Source organism: Apteryx rowi, unplaced genomic scaffold, assembly GCF_003343035.1.
Source record: "Apteryx rowi isolate R43461 unplaced genomic scaffold, aptRow1 scaffold_1013, whole genome shotgun sequence".
Classification (NCBI taxonomy): domain Eukaryota; kingdom Metazoa; phylum Chordata; class Aves; order Apterygiformes; family Apterygidae; genus Apteryx; species Apteryx rowi.
Window position 1 is genome coordinate 1 of NW_020447213.1, and position 16,629 is coordinate 16,629.

The window sequence follows — 16,629 nt, forward strand, 5'->3', positions numbered from 1 at the left end:
GGAGTGCAAGGCCAGCAGCTGCAAGAGACAATATTTTGGAGGCCACTCTTTCCAGTGGGACCATGGCCATGGACTGAGTTGTGTTTTGGAGCAAGAAGTAAGAGTGCTGCATTTTCTTCTGGACCAGCTTACCTCCTGCAGAGTCATTAAATGCAGACGAGCAATGATCATGCTACATCTGCTAGAGGGTTCAGACAATAAATGGAAATACTTGTGTCAAAGCCCTTTATCTTACTCTGGTAAGGCATGCAAAGCCAGCTCTAACAGTCGTATAAAACTGACAGCTATAGAAACTCTGTTACTAAAGAGTGCTTCCTCCAAGGTAGTCAGCACATTCACCCAGCCATAAGCACTGCAGAAGGACTTCACGGTAATCGCTCGGTGGCAGGACGTAGCCATGTGTTGTACTACCTGCATGTTTAAGGAGCACTCAGAAAACACCAAAACAAGTAGATTATGACTCGCATCAACTCACAGGATAAGGTGCAGTGACCCATTCAGATGTGATTACATTGGCATATGAAAAATATCTGGGGAGGGAATATACCATGGAATACACTGTAATTCAGTCTTTCACTGAAAACTCTTGGACGCTACCTCAAAGTTGAGCCCTGAAGCCTGGATGCTAAGTTTTCCTGTACATAACACCCCACAGACAGCCCAGACGTTGCCATTTATTTTTACCCAACCTTCATCTGAAGTCTAGAGCTTCAATCCAATCTTCTTTCCATTTGCATGTCTCTAAGGACACAGGTTTTTTGAAGAGGACAAGACTGGTCCTTCCAAGTGGCAACAAAAATATTCATATATCACACCATTTAGCTTCACTTTCTATTAGTCACAGAATGCTAATAAGCAGTTCGCTGCTTGACAGGAGCCTGAAAGTCAGAGCACCACCCAGCCATCTGAAAAMACTTTTTCAGCCATATATTCTGAGCACAGTTTTCCCCCAAAATTCAGGGAGATGAGCCTTGGGAATACAGTTCTTGACTGCCAGAATTACCATTTCATTGTTATCTGGTTGCTCATTTTCAGTCTGTTCGTAGGGTGAAACTCTGTTTCATCAGTTATTTATTTGACCTTTTATGAAGGAATGTATATATTACTTGGCTGCTTTTCCCCAAACAGATGATAATCTACTCTTTTCTGACCAGTCAAATGCTTTAAGATACTGGTTTAGCATAGAGACATGCTACTGTGAAAATAGTTAAAAAACAAAACAAAACAAACAAAAAAAACCACCACAGGATGGGTACTAGCACCCAGCACCTAGTTTCCTTGCTGGAGTAAAAATGCTTGCTCAGATGAGTCCTTTTGGGCTTTCCAGCATTTATTTTAAATTCTTTACTTTCAAAAGAAGCTCCAAGTATTCTTTTGATTCATGGTTCAATAATCTTGCCTGCATGACAGCAACAAAAATTCTGTAATATGACTGTTTTTTGGAATGAGTAGGAAATCTACATTGCTTCAGTAATTTGCTCTTTAATTAAATGACTATAAATAGCGATTTGATAATTTATTTATGCTGATAAAGATCTGCTACACACATTCAAGTAAGTTAAGCGTAACTAATACGGATTCTCATATGGGTTAATGAATTATGTCAATTGATACAGAGGCCCAGTCAAGTTGTTAGCTGTTAGTTTAAAAATTCATTTGCTAATGAAGTGCTCATAATTGAAGATTTATTAATTTACATTTAATGTTGTAATTCAACTGCTAAATCAATTATAACACTGAAGCATTAGCAGCAGGAGGGCAATGCACTATTATGCAAGATACACACTGTTTTACCAGACTTTCCTGAATTCCCATACCAGAAGAAACAATTTATAATGCCCATTTAAAACTACTCCAGTCTTCCCACAGAACTGACATTTTGACCATACATTAGAAAACAGCAGATTTCCAGGGACTCTGGTCCATTATAAACACCTCTCATTCTTTCTTTTCTTTTACGTATAAATCTTATTAAGCTTGTCAATGGAGTTACCATTTGCTGAACCCACACAAGCCCAACAGTTTGCTTCATTTCCCAGGAAAATCAGTGGAAGCCTTTCTATGAACTACCACAAGATCCAGGATAAGAGTATGTGGCAATATTCATTTTTCAGGCAATTTACACCCACAAGCACACATTTCTGGCATCAAATGGTACACCACTGACTGATCAAAAATACAGGAGAGCATGTTCAGCTGAGCTGTATCGCAGTAGCATCCTATCAGACTCCCAGCTCAAGGGCAGTTGGTTTGTGCTAGTCTTGAGGGATCTCAATGAGTTATGGTCACCATATTTATTTGGGAATATCTATTCAAAAAAGATTTCTGGAAAACAAAGGCTTTGTAGTCGAGCCTAATGTACACACACGGTACCCAAAGTTATACAAGCTTAATCTGAGATGACCACAAATCTTCCTCCCCCCTGAGAAAGTATGCGACTAGGGATATGCAGCCATTTTTTGCCAAATCTGACTTGCTCACGCAATGACTTGGGGCAGTAAGCAACTTCCTGTAATGGCTGTGGGCTCTCCTGGAAAGCACTGTGCCTTTGAATAGCTCACAAACAATATGCCTGACATGTCCCAGATACACAAGATATATACAGTACACGTACAAATCAACCCCTCTTACATTCACAGGGGTGGTTGGTATACATAGAGTTGTGAAGCAGGTTCAAATGTGCAGAGCACATCAAACCCATCCCTTTTACACCTGTCAGCAACAGCAGGGATGCTAAGTGTTTACTTTTTAACTAATGAGTACACAATTTGATCATAAACGACAAGTGTTAGTGTTGTAGGCACTTCCGCCAAGTGAAAGCAGTCCTAGTACCCACTCCTATTTCCTACCATCATGTTCTACATGTTGTAAATACATACGTAGTGCTATAAGTTATATACGCTGCATAATGACTCGATATTACACAGCTGATTATATTACTTTAGAGCTTTGATTTTCAGAGAAGAGTGCCTAAATCCTACCAGTCCCTTGAAAGCTTCTGCACCTTGCTATTTAAGGCCACAAGAAGAGTAAAAATTAGAAAGTTCCCAAGTCCACTTGATAGCTTTGAGCTGAGAAAGGAGGCTTTCCTCATATGTGATATATACACTTTAGCAGCTGATCTGCTACTTTATCCGGAGCTGTACCAGATGCAAGGCAGTACACAGATTTATATCATGTGCTAGCAAAATAACTTGTGAATGTTTTCAAAAGTTCATTTGCCCTAAAAGAAAAAATGATTCAGCACTTATGCCTGCTTTTGCAAGAGCACCATAATTATATCAATTAATTAAATACATCATTCCATTTCACAGAGGGTGTTTCATTATTTTTGATTCAAGAGAGAAGATTCTGACATTATTCAGCAATGTTTTTACAGTGCTTCCTCATATTTTTTTTTTCAAACTTCATTTTACTTACATGTAGTTATAATTAACCCATTTCCCAAGCCTGTGGGTTCTCTATTTATTTCCCAGCTAATCTCACTGTCCTTCTGGTCCTGTCAGTCAGAGCTGTTATTACTTCCTGCTTTATTGCACAGACTTCAGATGTGCAATACAGAGGCAAATCAGGTCCCAGACCAGCAAGAAGCTAATTAAACCTTTACTTACTATCTCAGCCTGAAAATGTGGTTATAATTCCATGGCTTGAACAAAATTCACTTCAAGGCTTTGCTTTCTTATTTAGGCAGTAAGCTAAAGAAAACACAAGTGTAATAGCATGAAGAGAACAGCCTAAAACAAAGTATATTCAACCACAGCGAAATTATACCTTTTGGTTGCTTTCTTCATCCCCTTACATTACTGCACACCATAAGGGGAATGGAGTTTGGGATTTATACACCAGGGTATGCAGGGTACATAAGAGATCACTTAAAAGAAGAATGACTTCATGTTGCAGAATCTGTATATTCTGCTTTGAGCTATTTATACCATGAAATGAGAAGACAGGAGAATAGCTGGTGTAGCTCCAGAGGAATAAAGGCTAGGGAAGAGTGACAACACTGGGAAGAAGCTCCCATGATACCATCAGGAGTGCAACACTGTTCATCCTGGTATCTCACTGCCATTCATGCAGAATAAAAAGACAGTAGTATGAAAGAATAATTATCATAGACATATGCTGCTCTGTTTGGTTTCAAATGGATAGAACCAAGTGAAGCAGATCCCAATCATGATAAAACATACATCATTATAGAGATGCAATACACAGGCAACTGATCTTCAAACAATCAGCATCTCCAGAAGGCAAACTTGTTTCACATTAAGAGCTGCCCTTTCTATCAAATTCCTGAGGTTACTTTTGATAGGACAACCTTTTATTTCACATCAGAAGAAAGCAGCTCAAGGAGAATGCCTTTCTTTATCCAGACATGTTGAAAAACAGGAAGAAAATAGTACAATCAATTAAATTACCCACTGAGATTGAGACACATGGTCTTTACCCCTCTTTTTCCATTTCAGTTTTCTATCTTTGCTTTTACTTTATCAGTACTAAAAGATGGTTTCACATTTCCAGGAGTTAGCAGATTTTATTCTTGCCTCCAACATCACTTGCTGCATTTGCACAAAAGAAATCTCTTAGGACTAAATACTCAACCGTGGCTTTTTGTTTCAGGCATCTTTGTTTTATGGTATGTCCATTGAGATACATACAGTCTGATTTTTAGGGCTGCTGAGCTCCCAGTGCTCCAACTGATTCTCACTAGGATTGTAAGAGCTCAGCACTTCTGAAGGTCACATCTAAATCGCCAAGTAGTGGGACAGCCGCAACCCCGACTTGCAGGTTTCCTGCCAGAGAACTGAGCTCCTCCTTGGCATGAGGCAGCAAAGGGGAAACAAAAGCAGAGAGGGTTGTGTGGAATTTATCCCTAGGAGTTATACAAGCTTGTGCATTGCCAACTTTTGCAATCCCTGCTCTAATGGCATGATTTGTTGGGTCTCATATAGGGAATGAATCCAGGATTTCATGATTTTAGATTGTGGTATCCTGGGTTTGACTTTAGATTATGGTAACCCAGGCTTGAATCTCAGGAACAGACTGCCAAAGAGCATCCCACTTGGTCATGTGAGCAGCAAGCCCTAGGACTAGCATGAAACCATTAGTAAAAATTAAAATACAGAGCTGGCAGTCATAATAGCTAATAAATGTTTATGTATTAGGGTCTCCGCATTATAATTTAAATGGATTTAATGCTAGCTACCAACAACTTTGCTGGAATTAGCATGCAACTGTCGGGTTGCTTTTAGTCATTTAATCCACAGCAGTTTGATGGCTAATGAACCTTTTGGAATGCAAATCACTTATCTCAAATTCAGAATCAGGTCGGGGGGAAGGGGACAGGGAGCAGAAATCTGCCACTAACCCAGCTCAGCATTAGAAAAAGCTGTTTGGTTCCATTAACAGTGTAAAGATACTGCATAGATATCTTAAGTGTTAATGTGTGAAAACACGGCTGTGCAGGGTGCTGTCACAAAATTTTTAAGGGACAGGTGTACCAAAACACACAGGCAGCTCAGAAGAGAACCCTTCAGCCAYGATGAACTGTGATCCTCATGAAACAAAGAAAGTTGATGAATTGAATATGGCATCCAGAACCTTGCAAGATGAGTACAGCTATATAAACTGTTTATGAAGAAAACACACCCGGAGTCCAAAACTATAGAAGAAGCCACCTGAGTGATCAGCCCAAGCAATCTGATTCTTTGTGGTCTCCCCATCATCCTACCTGAGTCTGTATTTTGTCTTTTTAATCATACACTCTTCAAGGCAAGAACTGGCTCTTCTCATATGTGGTGGACACATTCCTATAATTTAGCAACAGACTGAGCATTTCACCACAGGCAGTGGTATAACAGGGGTGGGAAGAGTTAAGGAGGACACCTGGGCAGCTGCAATCATTTCAGCTGATGTGGAAGCGTATATCACACATGCCAGTATAATGACGCCTAAAACTATTTACTACTGCTTCCCTGACAGTAAATCTGTGCCTGACATATCAATATTTAGAATCCATGTAAAGCCACAGTGCAGAAAGATGCTTCTCAATCATTGCTACACTTCTAAGTGTTTCTACAAAAACTACTAAAACAGGTTTGCTGTCATGTCTCCCCCCTCACTCTCAAATCTTATTTTTTAATTCTTGTACTGTTCTGTTTATTCTAGGGAAAATTATTTGTTTACCAGTGCACACATGAAATCTTCCAGACTTTGTAAGACTCATCAGAAACCAAGTTTTCACAGAATAGCAGGTAATGCTGCTAGTTTAACCGTGATTTAGCAAAGGATTTATGTGCCTCCTTTCATTTAAGCGCATGGGAACTTTCCCCAGTTTTAATGGATGACCAGACTGCAAAAAGGTAATGAAGCACATGTTCTGTGACTTGGAGCACTTCATAGTACTTTAATTATCAACCTGTGTAATGCTTAGAAGTCATCTCTGCTAACAGTTAGAGTATTGCTCTTTAAATTGCACCAGTCCTGTTTTAATTAGTCATTTCTAGGAGCAATTTCAAAACCTCTCTGAAGTGACAAAGACCGAGCAATTATCTCAACAGTTTAAACCAAGCTTACTTTGCTTGCTACAGTTATAATTGGACCTTTGATTGGTAATGCTACACACGACGGGACACATTTTCTTTAATGCACGAGCGTTATCCAGCCTAATAGCAAAGCTTTGCTGTTGCTTATTTTCAGGCATACATCATCTTGTAGGAAACTACTGCAGCAGGGTAAAGAGCCTCGATTTCAGCAGTCTAACTAGTATGGTCTAGGAGGCAGAGAAGCTCAAAAGATCTGGGCATTTTAGAGCAGTATCAAGCCTGCTTTTTGGGACGTCTCTTTCAAGCACTGCTATAAACATACTCATTAATACAAAAAACCCACAGATAAACCACCACAGATTTCTTCTCCAGCAGAAAGTTAAGGTTCTTGACATCTGCTCCCACTCTACATGGAGGTGACAGTATTTTTTAATCTTTACATTTTTTTTAATCTCACCTGTATTTTAAAAACAATGTAATATTCTACAGGGAAATGGCATTATGCAGAATATCTTTCATCTGTCTTAATCAAGAAACCTTAATGAAAAGGGGCAAGGAGTTCAGTCCTTTATCCTATGCAGGGAACACTTATTTTTAAATGCAGTTTCTTAATTGTAATGTGGCATGTAATTAATATAAGGGAAAGGCAAAAAAAAAATTAAAATTCTTTGGAGCATTATCTTAGATTTTTTTCCCTTGCAATATAAACCCATCTCACTGTACACCCAAACTCTTAACATATCACTGACCTTTTTGCAACATGACATAGCTGTGTAAACAGTATCAGAAAAATAATTTGGAAGACCTGGGCCAAGTTATTTTTTAGAAGACAACTTACGTAAAAAGCTCCAAATGAAAGTGTACTTTACAGATTTCTCCTCAGTTATAAAACCAATCACACAATAAGAAAGAAAAATAAAGTCAACACTTCTAGAAAAAATGACATCAGAAAGTTTCTGGAGTGGGTGTTTTTATCATGTTACCCAATTGCTGAGATGTTCTTCAGTTAAAAACTGAAATCCAAAATTGCACTGGCGACGCTTGGATGATGCCCTGTATGTATTAGGAAAAATTGGACAGGGTCTGCCCACTCCAGATTTCAAAATTTAAGTTGAAACTGTGCCTAAATCTCAATTCCTATGGACAAAATGCTATACAGGTGATTGCTATGGTGAATATCCAGACACTTGAGATGCAGAAGGAAGGGACCTGAAGAGATGTATTCCCTAGAGTGGACAACAAGGACACGGAGAAACTAATACAGTCCCCATATTAGATAGCATGTAGTCTCTTCTGGGAGATTTTTTTGCTTCTTTAATTACCTATAAAGACAGTGATACCACAAACATAGCATGGAAAAAAGCTGCAGGAAGATCTGAGTGGGCAAAAAGACCCTAGAATATATTGTTGCCTAGTGATGAGGACTGATTATTTACTGTCTACTGTAGTAACAATCTGAAAATCCAAATCTTTCTGTGATGGCATTGCTCATCTCATGAGAAGGTCTAAAGTCTTGGTGAAATACTCTGAAGGGTAAAACATTCCCACATGACACATTTTGTTACAAGAAGTAGGAGTTATTTCAAGGTAGTACAAAGTGCCATGGAAAGATTGTCAGGTGGCATATGGGGAATTTGAGCAGTGTATGCAGGAGKGCACATATGGTTAGGAGGCTCTGAACAACAGTACGGGAAGTGGCCAACAAGCAAACAAGATGATATCTCTGCGTTGGTGACAATGCAATGATCAGTTACAAGAAAAGACTTGTTCAAACTGCATTTAGGTGCTTCTTGTGACAAACAGCAAAACAAATCATCAGGATCATACAGCACTCGTCTGTTCACAGCAGATGTACATTTATGACAGAGTTAGCTCAGGGAACGCATATCCAGTCCAACGTGTTCTCCAGCAAATACAGTCTTGCTGGCTGAAAGGAGGAAGGTGCTTTTCAAACAGTCACTGAGGTTGACAGTGTTTCATAAAACTCCTGAAGAGCAGGGAGCCTGAACACTCTCTTCCTGAGTATTAAACAACTACCCACACCTTCTGTCAAGTACATCTGTTATTGCCAACCATATCATCAACACATCTATTTACAACTTCACACATTTTTAATTCACATCACCTCCAAACTGTGTGCACACACTACTATCCCCACCTGCTTCCCCAAAATTCAACCACATGCAACTCACAGAGGAGTTTCATGTGAAACAGAGAACCAGATTCTTGGCCAGACTGTGATGAAGGCCACAAAGACCAAGGTTCCTTTACCTGTGCTCCAGGCCAGTTCTGATCAAGAAATCCAGCCTCTGGCTTAAGGGTTCCATAAGTCTCTCACTGACAAATGCTGAGAAGCTATACAAAAGGAAGCAGTAGCCAATATTTGCCCCTGTTTCCAACACTTTTTTCTTTGCAACCATCATTGGTCACTGTAGAAGACAAGCAGCTGGACTAGGTGAACCTTTGGTCAGACTTTCGTCATTTTTATGTGAAAACTGTCAGTAGCATAAGGCTCTGGTAGCCAACCTTAGCTAACTCTCTTCAGAAAAAGGAAGGCAGAGTCTGAGCATGTTCTATCAAATCCTGACTGCTCCAGAGGGCTCTGAGCAGCCCAGAGACAGTAGGATGCTGCTCTGATACATACTGGTAGGCGCAAGCTGATTGACATTAGGAAGGAAGGCTGCCCACTGCACCCTTCTAAACTGCAGGCTCAAAGTTGAACACTCCACCATAGGCTTTAGTTTTCAGAAAGAAGAAAAATGGAAAAAAGTCAGGAGAGGCAGAATAGCTGCCATAAATCCTCTTGCACATGGAAGCATATTTAGAAAAGTCTTTAGATTTTCACACATGTAGAATCTGCTTTGAAATCTGTTTTCCTGACAAAAACTGCTAACAGAAGTGGTATTAGCCATCCAATAAAGCATTTGTTAATTATATACAGTGTTTACCAACATTGCATCTAAACACTGAAATTTTCTCCCCATTTTTTGTTTATGGTTGGAGAATCCTATTGCCTGGATACACACATACTTCAGTAAGTGTCAACATAATAAGAAGGAATTACATGAGGGGAAGGGTGGTATTGTAATATATGAAATAAAGCCACATGACCACTCAGTAAAATCTCAAGAGCAAATGATGTCTGTCCTAAAGAAGAGATGGTAAACCACAATACTCCTTAGTGTTCAGTGGATGCACAGCCCACCTGCATAGAAAACAATACAATTTGGTTTGTTTTCTGTTTTAAATGACCGTCTCTGTACTGACTTTGGAAAGACAAGGAACTCTCTATTTCTGTCCTTGTAGAGACTTTTCTACTTTAAGAGTAATGTCTTGTCTTGCAGTGGTAAGGGGAGGATAAGCCCACTTGTGCACATATTAAGCGTACGATCATAAAGCTCATGTCAACATATTATAAAATATTGCTCCTTGCCCTCCTTAATCTTCAAGAAAGATGATAAAAATATCTTTGCAGAAGTCATTACTACAATGATTTACTTTGATGCATATCATCAGTTAGGGAGAAAAATGGATTAAATCTAGATGCAAATACCATGAGTATCATGGGACTTCAGAGACAGCACCAGAGTGAATTGGGGTGTTTGGCTCTGGATGAGGTAACACAAACAAAAGCCTAAATTGTTTCAGGGTTATAAAACACTCCTGGAAAAGCTACACCTCAGAAAGCGTGTGATGTAGCTACTACGAACTTCTGATTCCTCTGCAACAGAGAAGCATCCCATTCAGCACAGAGAATTTCACCTCTAGTAACTTAAGATATATATGAATATACTGTGAAATAATGAGTCATTAGAGCTAAAGCATAACTCCAAGAGAATCTATCCTTACTTTACTTCCCTCCTGACTCCAAATACTGTAAGAGTTTGTTCCATTAGACTGTTTGTTCCCAACAAACAGGGAGAAAATTCTGTTTAACGCAATACTATATAGGCAAGAAAATGCTCATTATTTTATGGGGAAAAAATCCACTTTGCCTGATGAAAATAAAAAACAATTTCTCAGAAAGCTTAAAAAAACCCAGTAAGGAATACAAAGATATTATAAGAAAAATGAGCACRGCCTTGGTAAAACTCAGCTTTGTATGGTTACTTGAGTTGGGGAGCTACTGAAAGTGACTGATGTTTTCTAGTCTGTATCTATCAAATTACAATTGAAAGTTTGTTACAGAAATTCTTAAATATGTATGTATATGCCTTTAGAAATAGGCACTTTTAGTCATGTTTGCAAAGGTGTTGAACACTTCAATCAGAGGAGGAAGCTTTCAACACCTCTGAACCAGACCAGGCTAATATTGTTTTTGCCTTCTTTAATATTTCTATCCAAATCTACACTCAGTTTTACAGGAACAAACCTCATTGCAGTGCCCTTACACAGTGCAGGTTCCCAGTCCTTTACATACTCAAGTCACCCAATGCATTTGCACGTTAGTCAGAAATATATTTGAGATACCAACAGAATTCCAGATATTTGAGATACCAACAGAATTCCAGATACTGGTCTTTTATCATTCAAGCGTGTTACCTTCTCACTCTGAATTATTATTCAGAGGTTTCTAGGAATTTTCAAAATCATACAGAGATGTGTCTATCAGTCCAGACAATTAAAAACAGCCCTTGCCTTCAGCCAAAATACAGACGGGGCTAAAGCCAAGCTTTCTCTGCGAGCTCAAAACCTTTCACCTATTGCTTGCCATGCAACTGTTCAACTCTCAGGGCCAACTGACATCTTACCTATTTCACACTGAGCAAGGAGAAATACACAAAAATACGAAACTTCCCAATCCACCATCGCCAGCCCATGTGTGCGCACCTGCATCTGAAGTGATATTACGGTTCTACAGGGTTCTCCCCTCCCTCCCACTCCATCAAATCCGAATACAAAGGACAGCCAGGTAACAAAATACATATACTCTTCTTTGACTTCAAGGAATCAAAGTCAGAGTGACACTGAAAAGAGGAAAGAAGCATTCTTCTCACTGTTTTAATTTAGCAGAGGTACTACCTAACTCCCACAGTGTTTCCACCAGCTGTCAAAAATATCTCACATATCTGACAGCTATAAGACATATTAGATATCAGTGTTTTACCAAACTTTTGAGTACTGATTACTGATCTCTGCATAACAGTAACAGGGGCTTAATGGAACAGTAAAATTCTTGATATTTAGTTTCTTGGCAAGTCAGTGTCATATTGATTACTAAATATTTCAGTCGGATTTTGTGCCCATAATGAAAGATTTCCCACTTTTGGAAATGTGAAAGACTGGGAAAAATTAAAACAGGATATTAAAGAAAAGCTTTATAAATAAAACTACTTTTCTCTGAGAGCTGAAGGAAAAAGTTATTTCCTCTCCTTCCTTCCCCCCTCCCCTTGCAGAAGGAAATCGATTTAACCTCATTTAGTGCTCTCTAGGAAGAAATCATTCAGCCATGAGCTTCCCAGGGAGCTTCCGTTTGCTGTACAAAAGCTCAAAATGTCATCACATTTACAAATGAACTGAGCCTCCTACTCAAAAGGCTCCAGTGTAGTCACTGGGAAGAGCTGCAGCCTGCAGGTTTCTTCCTCTCAGGGTGAATACTTTCTTGTCAGGATAATACGCCTGTTTCCATTCGTGAGAGGAGGTGCCATTGGCTTGGGAGATAAAGCAGTTCCTTGCCTAGATTCAAACACTTAGTAACATTTACAGCCAGGTATTGACATTTCATTTCTATCTCTGTGAGCTGGTTCACTGAGCACTCTAATGCACATCACACGTACGATGTGCTCATGAGTTTTCCCAGGATCAAATGTACTTGTTCTCAGTTTTGTTGGAAATCTTTCAGACAGCCTGAGCATATTCCTGAAATTGCACAACAGCTCATTCTCAATGAGCCGGACTAACAGGGTGGTGGAACCAGGTCACTCAAGAAACCGGGACATCCCATGGTGCTGAGCATTCAAAACCTCTCCTGACTTTGAAAAATCTCAGTTCCAATGTCTTTAATATGCTGTTACCATCTACAGAGCTAACAAGCCCGGGTGAACCATGGGACTGTCACAGAAACCTCCCAAGCAGTTGAATCTTGCACACATACTGCCTCCCGTTGCATTTGGAGCTGCTCATCTCTAGTCCCATATAAACACATGACTGCAAGCAACAGTGAAGCTCAGCTACTGCCAGCCAGCCTTCTCACCACGCAGCATCTCTGCCTGTGTTATCACTGTCTTCCCCAATGACACAGTTTTTTTCTTGCCTTTGGAGGACTACATACAATCGTGTCACAAACCACAACCACCAGATGCTGCTCACGGCTGTTCTCAGATTGGCCTAGATTCCTAGGGTGGCTATTCTTTTCCTTGGGGGAAGACAACATTGGTGTACCTATCTTGAGACACACTTTAAGAGTGACCCTGACCTTTCTGAAAAAAAATCCCACACGTTATGGGAGGCCTTTCCGGAAATTCTGGTCCTTGTCTCTGAATTCCCTCCCTTGACCATTTGGCAACAGCCCTCTGCCCCAAGCTTGTGCTGATATGGCTGTATTTGGTGTCACTGTCAAGTAAAGTAGAGGCATCGCCCAAGTCCCAGTGAACAGATCCAGCAACAAAATTGCTCTTTTACCACTAACTCATTTCACTTAGGAAGTGGTGTGGGTTTGCACAGGCTCTGCCAGCTGAGGGGCAATGTCCACTGTACCCCTTAGGAGTTGTTTGGTGGTATAGATACTCTGGCAATACATAATTACATAAATACTCATTACATAAATCTGGCCTGTGCTCATTCCCTACTGACATTGCTTTGTCTTGAAATAGTTTTGCTGGAGGTGAAGAGCAAACATATGTTATAGCAATTACACTTGCAGTGCTACACAGGTGGCTAAAACCATCGTCATACGGCATCCACTGTAGGCAAACTAGCTGTGAAAAAACATGATGCCAAGCTAATACAGGCATGAATACACAGAATGAAAAAAAAAAAGAACCTCTATATAATTCAAGGCAACAAAATACACAATTCATGAACGGTATATCTATAATATGTGAGTTCAAGGAAGGAGTTTGAAGGAGGAGGGAAAAGGGAGATGGGGATATAAAATTCAGAAGGTACTACTCACAACTCCCTGTTGCAAACTCCCACTGCACAAATGAAGAGTTGACCTGCCTTAGTTGTGGGCATTTCTCTTTCTACTATGTGTACATATGCATGTGTGTAAAGGGCATCTACAGATGTCCTTTTAGAATTGAAACATGTGGCAATCTAACCACAAATTCCCCACAAACTTGCATGTGTATGTGCATACACACACGAATAGCGTGCGTACATTTATGAAGAATCTACACTTTGGTTACTTGTGGTTTTGAAATCTAGGTGGTCATTTGTACCTGGCATTGGGCTAAAAGTAAATGCGACTGCCACAAGGAAATGGTTCACACAAAGAAGCCAGAAAAGTTAAGAAAAAGTTCTTAGTACTGTCTAACAAAGCCTCACATGACAGTATTTCTTCATTCTCTTTCAGGAGAATGAACAGAAGATTAAAAATTCAATAGAAACATAATAGAAAACAAAATGAGGCTTTGTAATCTCATCTGTTCGAGTGATTTCTCAAAGGGCTTATATAAGTACATAAACGCAGTCCTCTCTTCACGCATCCTTCTGCATGGAAGTTCCTCTGTACCTGCCCAATGCCATTTTAAAAAGGAGTAGTCCCACTTTTTACCAAAAAATATTGCTACAGCAGAAGCACACACCTAAGAGACGCTTTCTGCTCAGCAGAGAGACTTCAGGACAGGGAATGCCAGGGTCATGAAGAGAAATCCAAGATGATTACACTTTCTTTTGTACATAATCTAGTTTAGCAAGTTCAAAAGAACGTTTCTAAATTGTCTGCTTTCTTACTTTTAATCTGGACAACATTCTGTATACCTTTTAAGCACACTCCCAGATATTTTCCAACTGACAAGCAAAAGGATATTGCACCACAGGAGTTTTCAAACAGCTTAGTTTTTCTGACATGAAAAAAGCCTCCTGATGATGCTCTTTCAACCGACAGGAAAACTGTAAGGAAAGTAGGGGAAGTGCCTTCTGACAGGTCTGCTACCTGAGTCCTCGAGAGATGACACAAAAAGGTGAAAAATGCTTCTAAATCACCTTTGTTCTAATCTACCTTTATGTCCTTTCTTTAAAATATGAGAACCCTTTTTCTCTTTGCCTCTCTCCCAGTTAGCAAACAGGACAAAACACAGTCACTCAACTACACGAGGACCCCAGAATGTATCATTCCCTTCCATTATCCATCTTTAGTGGAGTATTTGTAGTATGTACATTAAGCACGGAAGATGCAATTCAGAATCATTTATGCCCTACTCACAGAAAGACTTAAGTGCCTTGCCAGGGATACACAGAACACCCAAATTAGCTAATTCTATATTCTCATCCCTCATTTTCTATTATCCAAGCTTCACACAGTTTCTGTATAAGCAAAGCCAGTATCATCTTCCTTCCACACAAATTAAACTGCAGTCTAACATTTACCAGAATAGACTCAAAATCCAGCAGAAAACTTGTGACCTTACCACAGTACATAATCTGATTAATAAAATGGTATAAAATTGCAGCATGCAAGGACTTGATTCAAACAAAGCACTCAACTACAAGTTCAGTCTCAAGCACATCCTTTAATCTGTCCCTGTTCAACAAAGCATATAATCAAGCTCAACTGATGACCAGGAAGTTTAAATACGTACTTAAATTCTTTATGAAAAGAAGTTGAAGGAAAAAGCATTGTTTAAATCCAAGATGATTTACTCTTCAGCCCAGTCTGCGCTCCCAGGGGTTTGGTTGGGACAGTTGGCAGCTCCAGGTTGAAAAACTCATGTTATTGTTATATCTAAAAAGCCCATTCTAGATACAATCAGAAGAAAGTAGTTATCTTAGTTCACATCTTAGGAAGAGGAAGTGTACATACACCAGCAGAAAAATACCTTCTGTTGGTCTGCTTTGCATCTCTGCTAAGGGGCTGTGCTCTCTCAACTCTGCTGCCCTAGTTGTAGAGCCTAGGTTTATAGCTGTAGACAAATCAATTGTATTTTACTCCATTTTAGCAAAAAGAGGAGGAAAGATGCATCTGCTAAGTCCTGACGAAATTCTGGTCAATGCTGGAAAAAAGAAATCCATAGGATAAAGAGATAAAATCAGCCCCATTCAAACTGCATAATGAAAATCTGGATTAGTGCTTTATGCAAAAAGATAGAATTCAGCTTCTTCACTCTCAAAGCGCCATTGAGTATGAATTAGATCAAACTATATTAAATTCAGCCAGGTTACATTTTGAATTTAAATTGATCTTGTTTGGTCGGCTTTAATAATAATTGTCTCCAAGGTATCCTGGGAAGATATTACCTAAAAGATTTCATATGCATTCATTTGCTTATCATTTTACTTTTGCAGTTTTCTTAGGGGAAACTCACTTGCAACATTTATGCTGTGCAACCTCTCTACCAGGCCTTCACAGCATGTGTTTCCCAATAGTCTTCAAGCACCCGAATCACAGATTCTGTAAATATGAAGAAAGAACTGTAGCTTTCACTTCTTTAGTTCTTTTTAAAACTGGAGACTAAAATCAAACATGAAACCAGTCCAATAACCCAAATATATAAAAATCATCCTCTTTTAGGCCCTAAGTTATACCAAGCTTTAAGTTGTGTTTTAGTGACACTTCCCTCAACAAAGCAGTCAGTCACATGCTCAAATACAATTAAGTCCAAATGAAATCAGTGTGGTTTAAAACAGGCATTTAAAGCTTAGTGCACAGTAAAGCATTTTAATAAATATGGCTGACTGGCTGAAGTAGAATTTTCATCTAAATGAAGACAATTTGCCTCATATTTCATTTACAGGCAGCTCACATTATAAGGAATAGTCATGGAAAACCCTACTTCTATTAATATCATTAGCAATGAGTGAAATAGTTATAAGCCTGCATTATATAAACATGAGGTGTTGTAATTCAAATTCAAATGAAATCATTTTCATAATTTTATAATTCATAGTTCTTGGCAGTGTTTTTCCTTCAGATGACCTCCACTCC